A 13,888-nucleotide genomic window follows, 5' to 3' on the forward strand; every position below is an offset into this window, starting at 1 on the left:
CAATGTTTACGAATGCTTGTGAGGTTGTTGGACAGAAGCTCACAAATATATAAGACCCTGTAACAATATATATCAGCTGTAACTAATCTCTTTGGCAAAGAAAATGAAGCTGGCCCATGGCAAGACCAAATGGAGAGGACTGAGAGAAGGGAATGTCGAGATTGTCTAGGAGAGAAAACGGGCCCAGTTTCAAAGCTGTATTGTTGTGCCAAGCGAGGCACGTGTGATTCGACAGCAGCCTTTGAAACACCAGAGAAGTAGAAAAGAAGAAGCAATAGCAAGCTGCACCACTTAAAAAGGACACATGGGATAAAGAGATTCGCTGCAGGGCTGGGAGAGTCAGGGCTAAGGCAGTCAGGGGTCTGGGAAGGAAGGTGTGGCAGGATGGAATAGGAAAGGGAGGCTGGGCTAGACAGGTGCAGGATGGGAAAGCTGATCAGAGCAGAGCCAAGGAAGGACCCCGGGACCGGGCTTAGGCACTGGGGAGAATGGTGGTGTCCTCTCCAGAGAAAGATCTAAGTTAGCACACCATAACTGGAGCATCCTTCAGGAATGCTGTGGGAAAGAGGCTGGGTGTGAGGACCAGAAGCTCATAGCTGAAATGTCTACTTTCAAACACCAGCCGAGACCAGAAAGCCCTAGAGGCAAAGAACGAGGAGTGGAACAGGACAAAAGAGAGGGGAGCCTCTTCAGGAAGGTTGTTCTAGGTGGTCCGGAGAATGGGCTTCCAAGAACAGGTGGAGGCATCCATCCTAGACAAAGACGCTTCATCTTCTCCCCTAAACGCCAGCCAGTTCTGTAGATACAGTGCAACTAAGCTAAAGGCAGTCTTATTTGATGGCAGCTAATTCTCCTGCAAAGTAGGAGGCAGACCATTTGCTGGGAATTAAAGAAAATAATTAATTTCCTAGGCTGCCTGGAAGTTCCTAATTTATATTTCTATGGAACATATGCCATACCCTTAGGACCTCCCTGGGAACCATTACTAATTAAGGCATTTTAATAGGCCAACTGTAAGTGCTAATCTTCGTCATTTATTTCCTAATTTATGCTGCTTTCCAGCAAGGAATTTGTTATGTTATTTGGCAAAGCTAGACACCCATCCCTCTCTAATTATTGACACAGACATCCTGCGTGCTTATCTACCAGGGATTTTCCTATTGGCCTTTATGAATTTGATGGGTGCTGCCGGGCAGACAAGCTGCATTTATAAGGTAATAAATAGATTTCTATTTCATTGTTTTCATGTAACATTTGTTCTTAGCCAACAAAAGTAACTAGGTCAACAAGAGGATTTCTGTATGATCAATCTGATTCCAACCAAAAGCGATGGAGGATGACATCTGTTGCCTTGTGCCATACTCCCAAGGCCAGATGTATGCTGCCTCTTGGGCTAAAAATGTTGAAAACAACATTGGCATCATTTTATTCCAGTCCATAGTTACTAGGCTCTGGTTTCCTGTGTTGTGGTGAGGCCAGAACATTATCATAGGGCTGAGCATTGCTAATCACCTCAAGATAGATGGGGAAAAGTTAGGAGAGAGGGAGGCGGGAGGGAGACAGAGACAGAGACAGGGAGAGACAGATTGGCTCCCAAGTGCACATCACCCATGATCCACTCCATCAACTAGGTTTCTCCTACTAAGTTCAGTCTCCTCACCAAAGCCCGCTGGGTTGCACTCCATCAACTAGGTTTCTCCTACTAAGTTCAGTCTCCTCACCAAAGCCTCCTGGGTTGCGAATGATCAGTGGATCAATCCACAGATGAGGTCAAAGCCCTCAGAACCCAAAGCTTTGCCTCTGGCCATTGCTGCATTGGAGACCAAACTTTCAACATATTGCTCGTGGGGGACCCTTCATACCCAAATCATGACAACATATCTGAAAAGGATAGAAACTGGAACTTGAAGGAATGACATGGTATTCAGGGAAGAATTGTGACAAGGGACCCCAGTTAAAAAGGGGACCAGGAGGCCCCACAGAAGTGCCACTTGAGCAAAGGTTTAAGTGTGATTAGGATTTAATTAGAGGTAGGCAGGGGCAGGAGAGGTTTCTAGGCAAAAAGAGAGGACATTTGAATTCTGGTTATTCCAGCGAGGTCTCCCTACCCCTCCAGGGTGCCTGGGAAGCAGACAGGCTCTTAGGTAGCTCAGAATACAAAGTAACCATAAGGTATGATTCTCAGTTGAGGTTCATTTCAGGCCCGTTCATTAACTTGCCAGGATGACTTCAGCAAAGGGTGACTCACTTACAGTAAACATCTCCCTTCTCATAGCCTTTTAATTAAATCCTGAACAAAGAGGTGACAAGAGGAGCCAGAGTGACCTGCTTTGGCCACAAAGGTGCTATGGCTTCCCTGTGCATGCTTGTCACAAAGGCACAAACCCGTTGCTTGGGATGAACTTGCGAAACCCAATTACAGTGATGAGAAAATTAGGGCGTGATTCGCCCTGTCCCTCCCAGATGACTGGTGAGTCACACAGGTGTGCCATCCAGCCAGCACAGCCAGGGAGCCAGAGGAAAACCTGTGGCTGTCAGTGTTCAATGCCCCACAGACTTTGAGGGAGAAGTTCTTCAGCATGGCCCAAGTTCCAACATGACACTTACAGGTCAAACCGCAGTGATTAGAGCTAATGTTTGTTCAAGAAAAGCAGCAAGAAACCAACACACGTCATGCTTTCAGTGGGCAGTGCTTAACAGGCATATCCCACATCCCTGAGGCATCTTACACAGCTGTTTCTGTGTTTTTCAACCATTTGTCTCCTGAGGAAGGAGTGACTCTGCTAAATCTCAGAGACACTCCTGACCAGTGAGTAAGGCTAGCTAAAGCCAACATTTTGGAAGGTGCATTTGCTCTCTATCCTGTCCAAGTCTCTCATTCTTCACAACATCACTTTAGACAGTCTATCCCTTTTTAGACAAATATGTTGTCAGATATGTTTACAACTGGGGACCCAAGTCATTATAGAATACACACACATATATATTGTACATGTGTGTTTTATGCATGCATACACACGTGGTGATCTTACTTGTGCAAATAAAGCCTGTCTAAGGGTCAGAGAATGGAGTTTGCCACTAGCTAACTGTAGAGGTCTGGAGGTCTGTACACAGACAGGAAGTGAGGTGGCTGGGCAGAAACAAGATATAAGCAGGGAGAAACAGGAAATCGCTGCCTTGTCTGCTGAGACACTAAGGAGGTAAGGTGTGGCTGTGGCTTGCTCCTTCTCTCTGATCTCTCAGTATTTCCTCTGTATCTGACTCCAGCTTCTTATTATCCAGACCAATTAAGAACTTCATTTACACAAACATACACACACACACACACACACACACACACACACACACACACACACACACAAAGTCCAGTCAGCCCTGAGGAGTTCATATGATAATTGCAAAGAATATTTATTTGTCCCAATAGGAGTTTCACTCATGAATGTGTGTGTGTGTGGGGGGGTATTTTCTAATGTATGAAGGCTACTGTAATAAAATATTTGCAATTATAAAGCTTTATAAGTTTGTTGATTATGCTTTTGTTGATTAAACCAGCTATTGATGACATACCACAGCAAGTTGAAAACAAAGCCCCTTGCACGTGTGTTTATTCATCAACAATGTGCACACAATGCCTCACTAGAATATGCCTGCGTTTAACACAAGCTCCTTTTGCAAAAATAAAACTTTCCTGTGGTAGAATATCATTTTCAGGTGTATGACTTTTGTTTATGCTGTGTTTGTTTAACTCTGTGAAGCTGTGTTACTGTGCCTGTCTAAAACACCTGATGCTCCTAAAACAGAGCTGAACAGCCAATAGCGAAGCAGGAGCGAGGACGGGCGCCCCCAGCAGGCAGAGAGTACAAACGGGAGAAAGGAGAAGGAGCAAGGAGAAAGCAAGGAGAGGAGGGCACCAGGGGCGGCCAGCCAGCCAGGAGTAAGAAGGAAAGTAGGACATGCAGAAGTAAGGAAGATAAAAGTCCAGGGGAAAAAGGTAAACGAGATTATTTAAGATAAGAAAAACTGGCCAGAAACAAGCCAAGCTAAGGCCGGGCACTTATAACAAAAAATACGTATCTGTGTGTGATTTATTTGGCATCTGGATAACTCCCCCTCCCCCCACACATACACAAAGAGCCAAAAGGCCAAAGAATGAAAAGAGAGAAAACATCTTACAGCAGTTTCCAGTTAACAAGAACTAAAGTGGTGTCACTAACAGTGAAAACATGAGCCCTCCCCAGTTTCTCCCTGATCTACCCCGCTAGTTAGGTGACTGGGATTGAGAATCCCATCCTGCACTTCTGCTTGGGTTTCTGAATGCTTGTGGTGATGCTACACCGTTTCTGAATCTTCCATTCCAGAGGCCCTGCTGCTCCCCATGGAGCTGAGTGGAGCCATGTCACCGTCATCAGTTCTGATCAGTACTGACGCCCCTGGGATTCACCTTCATCTTGTAGCACCTTCCTTGCCAACAGCTTCAGGAGTGATGTCAAAGGAGAGCAATACCACATGCCAGCACTGCGCTGTCACAGCTCCCTCTCTCAGGTCTCAGGAGGAACCTTCCGGACAGTGGGGGGGGGTTCCCCTACAGTAGCCCCTCCCCCAGCAGAAGGGGGCTCCTAAAATGCAAGCAGCTAATGAAACTTAGAAAGTTCAGGGACCGCATACGGATCCTGCAAGCCCGTCCACAAGGGTGTGGAAGTGGTTAATAAATGCTGGCCAAGGGGCCTCTTGTGGAGCTGACTGGGAGCCCTGCAAGCTCCAGGGACACCATGAGTGCTCACTCAAGCTGGCTGAGCTTCCCAGTGATGCCTTTGAGTCACACAGGTTCTTGGAATAATCCCAACAGATACACCAAGTTAAAATCGGATGGGAATGTTTCTTCCATCTGTCAATTGAGTCCTTTATTTTGTGGCAAGTGTTTATCTGTGTCTCCCCAGAAAAAAGTCACTTGACATACCTGGAGGCTTGTAGAGAGGATAGCCTGACTTGTCAGATAAAATGAAATTTCAAAGACAAGGAGCATAGCTTAACACAGCTAAGTAAGAGATCCAGAGCCCGGAAGGTTCCTCCTGAGACCCGAGAGAGAGAGCTGTGACAAGGCAGCGCTGGCGTGTGGTATTGCTCTCCTTTGACATCACTCCTGAAGCTGTTGGCGAGGAAGGAGCTACAAGATGAAGGTGAACCCCAGGGGCGTCAGTACTGATCAGAACTGATGACGGTGACATGGCTCCACTCAGCTCCATGGGGAGCAGCAGGGCCTCTGGAATGGAAGATTCAGAACCGGTCCAGCATCACCACAAGCATTCAGAAACCCAAGAAGAAGTGCAGGATGGGATTCTAATCCTAGTCATCAGACCAGCGGGGCAGATCAGGGAGAAACTGGGGAGGGTTTATGTTTTCTCTCCGAGACTGTTAGTGACGCCACTTTAGCTCAGAAGGAGAATTGTGGAGGCTCACCTCTATCTCTCCCAGATGCCTCGCTCCCGATTAAGCGTGGCGGTGTAGGGAGTGCAGACTGGGCAGGGGTGGGAGGTGGGGGGGAGGAGGAGGTCTGAAGTGTGATAGCTGATAAGCCCGCTTGTCTGTTCACAGCACTTCTCCAATCCCCACTAGTGAAATGGCAACCAGTGGCAGAAAGTCACTAAATTTGTGGCCTTCATATGGTGGATGGCTACAGAAAAAAAAAGGCAAAGTAATTTCAAACGCTAGACAATCACTACAGTCCTAGAGAGGGGTAGATAGGGCAAAATACAGACGTGAGTCTCGTGATACATGCGCTGTGCGACTTTTAATGAGTAAATCCATAGATCCAGCAGCAAAGTGAAGTAATTCAGAAGCAGCTGGGAGCTGGGCATTTGGTGTTACGGTTTCTGTGATGACTACAGAACTTTACTACTGTGACTGTCCTAAGTGAGCCCTGTTCTACAGGGAACCAAGCTCTCTGGGAGGCTAGAGGGGGAAATGCCCACAAGTTGGAGTCCATGGAGAATCGAGTCTGAAGAGGGACACCTAGGAAGATCAGAGCAGCATGTTCACCTGGCGGGTGCATGGGTGCCTTCTCTGTAGTCTGGCCCCAGGAGACTGAGCCAAGCTGTTCCCCTAGGGGCCGAACACAGAAGACTCACCACTCTGACGCCTCTGACCTAACTGTCCATCGGCTTTTTTTAAAAGTCCCTTCCGGGCTTGCTTTTATCTTGGACTTTACTGGCAGTGGCACAGGCTGTCTGGAAATGTGGGCTGAGACTGGCTAGCTCCTGGTACAGCAGACGGAGGCGAGGCAAGGTGCTCAGTGAAGGTGAAAATCCCTGTGATGCAGTGGGAGGGGCTCCAGTGTTTGCTCCCGCTGTCAATCAGCAGGGTACCCTCAGACAGCATCCAGAGGCTCCGTTTCCTCCTATGCACACTGGAAAAGTGGACACTAGCGTCCCACGGTGGGAGGAAACTAAGGCTGAGAGGCCAGCATGTGACGAGGGACCTGGCGAGACTATCAAAGAAATGAGTTCACCTGGCTCCCTCCTCCGTTCTTTGACACAGCGGTGACTGAGGAGGGAAGCCCAAGCATGGAGGTTTCAGCAGCTTGCATGGCTCATCCAGGCCTCTGCTAATGGGCTCCTGTGTCCACAGCTTGGGTGAACCACTGTTTAATGATCGGTTCATCTGTTTCTCCATTTTAAAAAAGTGCTCGGCACAAAGAACAGCAGCCCTGTTACCTGCCCCTTGCAGCAGCTCCGGGGCAGCCTAATTCTGCCCCCTGCGATAGCTTGCTATGGGCTCCTATTGCTGCCCAGTGTTGTATCCCTGTCAGAGCACAGTGGCAGGCTCAGTGCCTGGGCTGACTGGGGCTCCCAAAGCTCTGCTTTAACCCTTTGATGCCCTGGGGCAAGAGTCCACAGCAACCGTAAATCATCTTGATAGTGAGGGATGGAACCTGCCCCCTCCCCAGAACAAGGCAGGATGATGTCTTTGTATCCCCGTGCTTTAATCATTGGCTGTCTGCATTCCACTCCTGACACAAGACCGGTCCTAGCAGTGTACCCAATATCACTCATCCCCTCCTGCCTCCTTCTCCATTCTCGGTGTCCCCTTACCCATCTATCAGTCAAGAAGAACCACACGGGAAAGATGTCTTTTCCAGCAAAACCGTTTCTTTGTCTTTCTTCGGGTTAACCTGCAAACTTCAAGTATCCATCAATACTTTATGAAGTAATTTGTTTTGAACTGCAGCCTGGGTTCTCAAAGGGCTTCCCAAGTATTGCCTCATATATCTCTATCCAAGAACATCATTATTGTCTCAGTGACAGGAAAATGAAGGCACAAAATTGTTAAGCGTCCCAAAGTCTCATGTTGAAAGACCCCCCCCAAGTCCTTAAACATACTCTGTGTCTGAGGTCAAGGGTCGAGAGAGAATGGGTGAAGTACCAGCCCCACTGGGCCCCTCCACTCTGGTCTCAAGCTGTCGGTCTCTGGCTACTCACGGCTCCCTGACGATCTGCTGCCTCTCTAGAATTCCTAGCCATGCTGGGTGTTTCTTTACCACCTAGCTTCTCCGGGACCCCGTACCTCCTAACCCAAGTCTGCCATCTTAATTAGCTTTCTCCTACTCCTGCCCCGTTTTAACTCCTGGAGAGATACTTCTAGCATGTAAAATGGAGCATGGAATTCCTCTTCCAAAAAAAGATGTAATTGTAACAATCTACTGAAGTTGCCTTAGCACTATACATACAGATTTTCTAGTTTTAAACGCCCTTTCCTCTTGTTTTTATTGCTGACTACTCCTAGCCGACTCCACCTCCGTGGTCTGAGGCTTAGCTGCACGGAGGCCGGCATTTGTTGCACCATTCTTCTTGGGCCAACACCCACATGGCTTGGGCTGTTGTCACTGACCCGGGACTTCTTGCACATTTCTGGTCTGTAATGGGAACTGGGAAGGGACTCACCATGCAGTGTTAGGATCTGTCACAGGTCCCATGCTTGTAGTCTTAGCCTTCTTTGAGGTGTCTCGCCAATAGTCTCCCCCTTTCCCCTCCCCTCCCCTCTCCTGTGGCCAGAGTGGCCAGAGCAGGATTCATTCTGCCAGGTTCCCATGCAACCACTTCTCTCTTTCTTTCTTATTCTGTTGCTAATTGGAATTAGAACTAATTCGCACTTCACTTAGGGTGGATTTTTCTCAGTTGTTCTTGCCCCTATATGGGAGGCATTCTTCCCGAGGGGGCACTATACCTTTAACTCACAATAACAACCTAAATCCTTTAAGAAATGTGCTGTAGCTAGACATATTTCATGGTCACATGTAATTAAATATTTCGTGCATTGAAGTTGCTTTATAAATGTTAAAGAGGTCATATTGCATTGGCAATAGCATTTCTAGAATATGATGGCATTTATCATATCATAGTTGATTATAATTATATTTACAAATAAGTTAATGAATTAATAAAAAGATTGTTATGTGGCGACCCAGGAATGTGGGTGAGTATTGGGTCTTAAGTCTTGATTTCTGGGCAATGGGTGGGTAGATGGACTGGAGTGCCACCAAATGAGATACTAAAAGAGAAAAACAATGGATTTGAGGAAACTACTCAGCATTTAGATGCATTATGATAGTCGTTAAAATCCATTCCTAAATATGCTCAGTTCCTCCCCTGGGCAGAAGGAAGATACATTTTATAATTCATTTATGGATGAGTGAGGCCATATAATTAGTTCTGGGCAATGTGGTTTTTAAGAGACGTCACATCACTGCCAGAGTGGGACTCTCAGAACTCTCCTCTCTTCTGCCTCAGTGACTGGCAATGACTTATATGGTGACTGCTCTGTCAGCCTCGTTTTCAGGTGAAGACCATATTAAGTAGATCCCTCAGCCAGCTCATGGTGGTGACGTTTGGCGTGTTCGGTGTGGCGTGAAGCATCTCACATCACGCAGGCTGACACGTACCTCTTCCCACAGAGCCCTGTGCGTACTCACGGACTGTGCTGTCCCAGACTTCAAACTCAGTAAACCTCTTCCCAGACAAAGATTCTTGTCAAACCCTGAGCAGAAGAGAAGGGGGTGATGACACTCTACTGCTGAGCTATATTCCAGCTTCTTAACGATAATCTTGAAAAATTATCTATTTAGTATCTGCCCCCCAAAAAGCACAGAGCAGCACTGAATGTAGTATATTTTAAAATGTCTATTTAGGCTCATGTTTACTGTAGCTTTAAATTGATTTGAAGGATTTGTTTTCCCTAAGATGACAATGGAAGCCCCAGAAGTCACTTTTGCTTTTATTACTGTGAATATACTTTCATTCAATCACATTGTTTTAACTACACATTAACCAAGGGACCTGTCACCTCCCAGGATGAGTGTACTTAGCAGGCATTGGAGTCTTCCACCTCGCACAGGATAGAGCTTTGGGGCAGAAGCCGCCAGGTAGCACAGGTGATGGGAAGCCACAATCAGGACAGAGCAGCTGTGAGACTGTCGCTGCTAGCTGTCAAAATCTTTAACTTCATTATAACTCAAGAGCTGTCTTCATCATGTGAACCTTGAGGGAATTTCTTGCAGTTCTCATAGACCCCAGTGAGTCTCTATTTCAGAGTTATTAAGCTGCGCTGGATCTGGAAAAGGAACAGGACTACATAGCATCATGGAGGATAGATACAAGGCTCTGAGATGTCACTTAGAGAGAGTGACTAAAATGCTACTAAAATAAACAATATCTATTTACCCAACTTAATAGTTCCCTCTATTCTGAAGGCACCCAAGGGAGAATTTGCAAATTCCAAATCAATTTTAAAACTCTGACTTTTCCTGAAGACTTTGTCACTGAAAATTCATGCATATGCCAAATTGGCTAGAGCATAGTGCCCTGTTGTTTGACTCAGTACAATTCTAGATTTTATTTACTTTTAACTGATACTTAAATTTGTCTATTGAGTAAAGTTGCCTACTTTACACCAACTGGGAAGACTCATCCAATCAGTCAGAGGCCCTAAGCACAAAGAATGAGGGCGCTTCAAGGAGGATGAGAGTCTGTCTGCGGCCGGTCTTGAAATCATGATTATAGTCAATACGATGAAATTTCCAGCCTGCTTCTCTACCCTACAGCTTCATCATTTGCCAAGCCCCACAACCACATGACTTCTTCTTTAAGGCAAGTCTCTTGATGAATGATTGATGGGTAAATAAAAGACATGATGATACATGATAGGTGGTAATAGGTAGATGACCAATGATAGACAGAGAGACTGCATATGGGAGAGAGAGAGAGAGACAGAGACAGAGACAGAGAGAGAGAGAGAGAGAGAGAGAGAGAGAGAGAGAGAGAGAGAGAGAGAGAGAGAGAGAGAGAGAGAGATTACATCCTACTGACTCTCTATCAGGGAAACCCCAGCTGACACAGGCCCCAGTATGTTAACAAATAAGCAGAATTTAAAAGTTACCCGCTGCTCATGGATCTCTTGCGTCTTTTCTCATATTCCTTGTTGTTTTTCCCTCTCTTGGCACAGATTGGGGAATGAGAATGGGGGACTTCTGCCCTCCAGACCCCTCCCCCAGGCCCTTTAAGAACGATGGGACAAATAGAGCAGCTATCTGGGCAGCGGGAGGAAAGTAGGTTTGTCTTCATATATTCTGGAGTGGAAAGACACCAGGATTGTGCCTCAGCGTGGTGCAGCTCTCTGTAAACTCTGCATACACACCAGGTGTGGTCCTGGACAATGAGGTGTGTAGTCACCTGGGCTTGGAAGGTTTAGCCCTTGTGCTTCTGCTAGAGGTCCTGTGACAGTCTCTGTAGAGACTGGATTCATGGCCTTGTTTCTCCCCTCTCTGCTCACTTACCCCCTCCTCCCCTGCTCTGCCCTCCTCTCCCCTCCCCTCCCATCCATCTCCACTCACACTGTCTGAGACCCGCCCCCTCCTCTTTTCTCCTCCTCTGTTCTCTTCTGTCTGCTTCCTCCCTCCCTCCATGCCTTCTGCTCTCCTCATCCCTTGACATAACTCTCTTTGTGAGCTATCATCTCACTAAGTAGCCTAGGTTGGCCTTGAATTCACATTTCTCTGGCCTCAGTTTCCCATACGTTTGGTGTACAGGTATCTGTCTTCACTACCATGCCTCCTGGCTAAATTTTTCTTTCTTGACAGAGAAACTTCTATAATTCTCTCTGGGAACTGTCTCAGCACCACATTACACCTAAAATTCTTTAAACATGAACAAACAAACCCTCTCACATTGTATTTGGAAATTAGCACAAGTGAACTCAAGCTGCATGTGGTCGATTTGTTCAGATGAATACTTGTTGAAAGATTTTGAGGCAATAATCTTTATACAGGAACAATATTTTCACAGTATCAAGCCAAGGGTTTTTTTTAAATAAGCTTTTTAATAAGCAATAATAAAGGGAGTCCTTAGTAAGGAGTGAGTGTCCCTCCCTTGCAAAAGCCTCATTATTATAATACCAACATTTTAACTCAAGTAAGAACTGTTGGAACCCAACACTCTGGCTTTCCATTTTTTAAAAATTTTATTTAAATTAGAAATGAGTTTGCTTCGCATGTCAATCCCAGCTCCCTCTCCCTCCCCTCTTCTCCCACCACCCTTCAGCCCTCCCCCAACCTCTCCCCCAATCCCCACTCTGCTCTCCAAGGATGGTGAGGCCCTTCATAGGGGATCTCGAAAGTCTGTCATATGATCCGGGGCAGGGCCTAGGCAGAGACAGCATCCCTCCATGTGGAATGGGCTCCCGAAGTCGATCTAGATGACAGGGCTAAACGCTGACCTATTGCCCAAGGCTCCTAAGAATGCTGAGGCCTCCTCACTGAAATCCATGATCTGGGTTACTCCCATGCTGGCCTCTCATAGATCAGTCTGGTATCTATGAGCTCTCCCTTGTCAGGTCAGCTGTTTCTGTGGGTTTCACCTGCCAAGTCTTAACCCCTTTGCTCATCACTCCTCCCTCTCTGCAACTGGGTTCCAGAAGTTCAGTTCAGTGTTTAGCTGTGGATGTCTGCCTCTGCTTCCTTCAGCCACTGGATGAAGGCTCTAGGATGGCATACGAGGAAGTCGTCAGTCATGGTATCAGGGAAGGGCATTTAAGGTAGTCTCCCCACTGTTGGTTAAATTGCCAGTTGGTGTCATCCTTGTAGGCCTCTGGACATCTCACTAGTGGCAGCTCTCTCTTCAAACCTATAATGACTCCCTCTATTATGGTATCTGTCATCCTTCTCTCTTCTATTCTTCCCCCAACTCAACTTTCCTGCTCCCCCATGTCCTCTCTCCCCTCCTCCTCACCCCCTTTCTTTCTCCAAGCTTCCTCACCCATCCCCCCATGCTCCCAATCCCCTCGGAAGATTTTGTCCTGTTCCCCTTCACTGGGTTACCATGCATGCCTCTCTTAGGGTCCTCCTTGTATCCCAGACTCTCTGGCTGTGCAATTGTAGGCTGGTACTCCCCTGTTTCATGCCTAAAATCCATATATAAGTGAGTACATACCATGCTTGTCTTTTTGTGACTGGGTTACCTCCCTCAGGGTGGTTTCTTCTAGTGTCATCCATTTGCCTGCAAATTTCAAGATTCCATTGTTTTTTTCTGCTGAGTAGTACTCCATTGTGTAAATGTACCACATTTTCTCTATCCACTCTTTAGTGAGGGGCATCTAGGTTGCTTCCTGGTTCTGGCTGTTACAAATAATACTACAGTGAACAGAGTGGAACAGATGTCCATGTTGTGTGAATGGGCATCTTTTGGGTATATGCCTAAGAGTGGAATTGCTGGATCTTGTGGTAGACTGATTCCCATTTTTCTGAGGGATCTCCATACTGATTTCCAAAGTGTCTGCACAGGTTAGCACTTCCACTAGCAATGGAGGAATGCTCCCCTCTCTCCACATCCTCTCCAGCATAAATTGTCATTGTTGTTTTTGATTTTAGACATTCTGACAGGAGTAAGATGGTATCTCAGAGTTGTTTTGATTTGCATTTCCCTGATGGCTAAGGATGTTGAACACTTTCTTATGTGTATTTCAGCCATTTTAGATTCATTTATTGAGAATTCTCTATTTACTTCTGTACCCCACTTTTTATTTGGATTATTTGGTGTTTTGGAGACTTACTTCTAGAGTTCTTTGTATATTTTGGAAATCAGCCCTCTGTCAGATGTGGAGTTGGTGAATATCTTTTCCCATTCTGTGTGCTGCCTTTTTGTCTTGTTGACTGTGTCCTTTGCCTTACAGAAGCTTCTCAGTTTCAGGAGGCCCCATTTATTAATTGTCAATCTCAGTGTCTGTGCTACTGTTGTTATGTTCAGGAAGTGGTCTCCTGTACCAATTTGTTCAAGGGTGCCTCTGACTTTCTCTTCTAAGAATTTCAGTGTGGCTGTATTTATGTTGAGGTCTTTGATACATTTGGACCTAAGTTTTGTGCAAGGTGATAGGCATGGATCTATCTGCAGTCTCCTACATGCCAATATCCAGTTATGCCAGCACCATTTGTTGAAGATGCTGTCTTTTTTTCCAATGTATAATTTTAGCTTCTTTGTCAAAAAATCAAGTGTTCATAGGTGTTTGGGTTAATATCAGGGTTCTTAATTAATTTCCATTGGTCTACTTGTCTATTTTTGTGCCAATACCAACTGTTTTCAGGACTGTAGCTCTATAATAGAGCTTGAAATCAGCGATGGTGATGCCTCCAGAGATTCCTTTATTGTGCAGGGTTGTTTTGGCTATTCTGGGTCTTTTGTTTTTCCATATAAAGTTGAGTATTGTTCTTTCAAGGTCTGTGAAGACTTGTACAGGTATTTTGATGGGGATTACGTTGAATCTGTAGATTGCTTTTGGCAAGATTGCCATTTTTACTATGTTAACCCTACAAATCCAAGAGCATGGGAGATCTTTCTATTTTCTGGTA

This window comes from Mesocricetus auratus, unplaced genomic scaffold, assembly GCF_017639785.1.
Source record: "Mesocricetus auratus isolate SY011 unplaced genomic scaffold, BCM_Maur_2.0 Super-Scaffold_100011, whole genome shotgun sequence".
Lineage (NCBI taxonomy): Eukaryota > Metazoa > Chordata > Mammalia > Rodentia > Cricetidae > Mesocricetus > Mesocricetus auratus.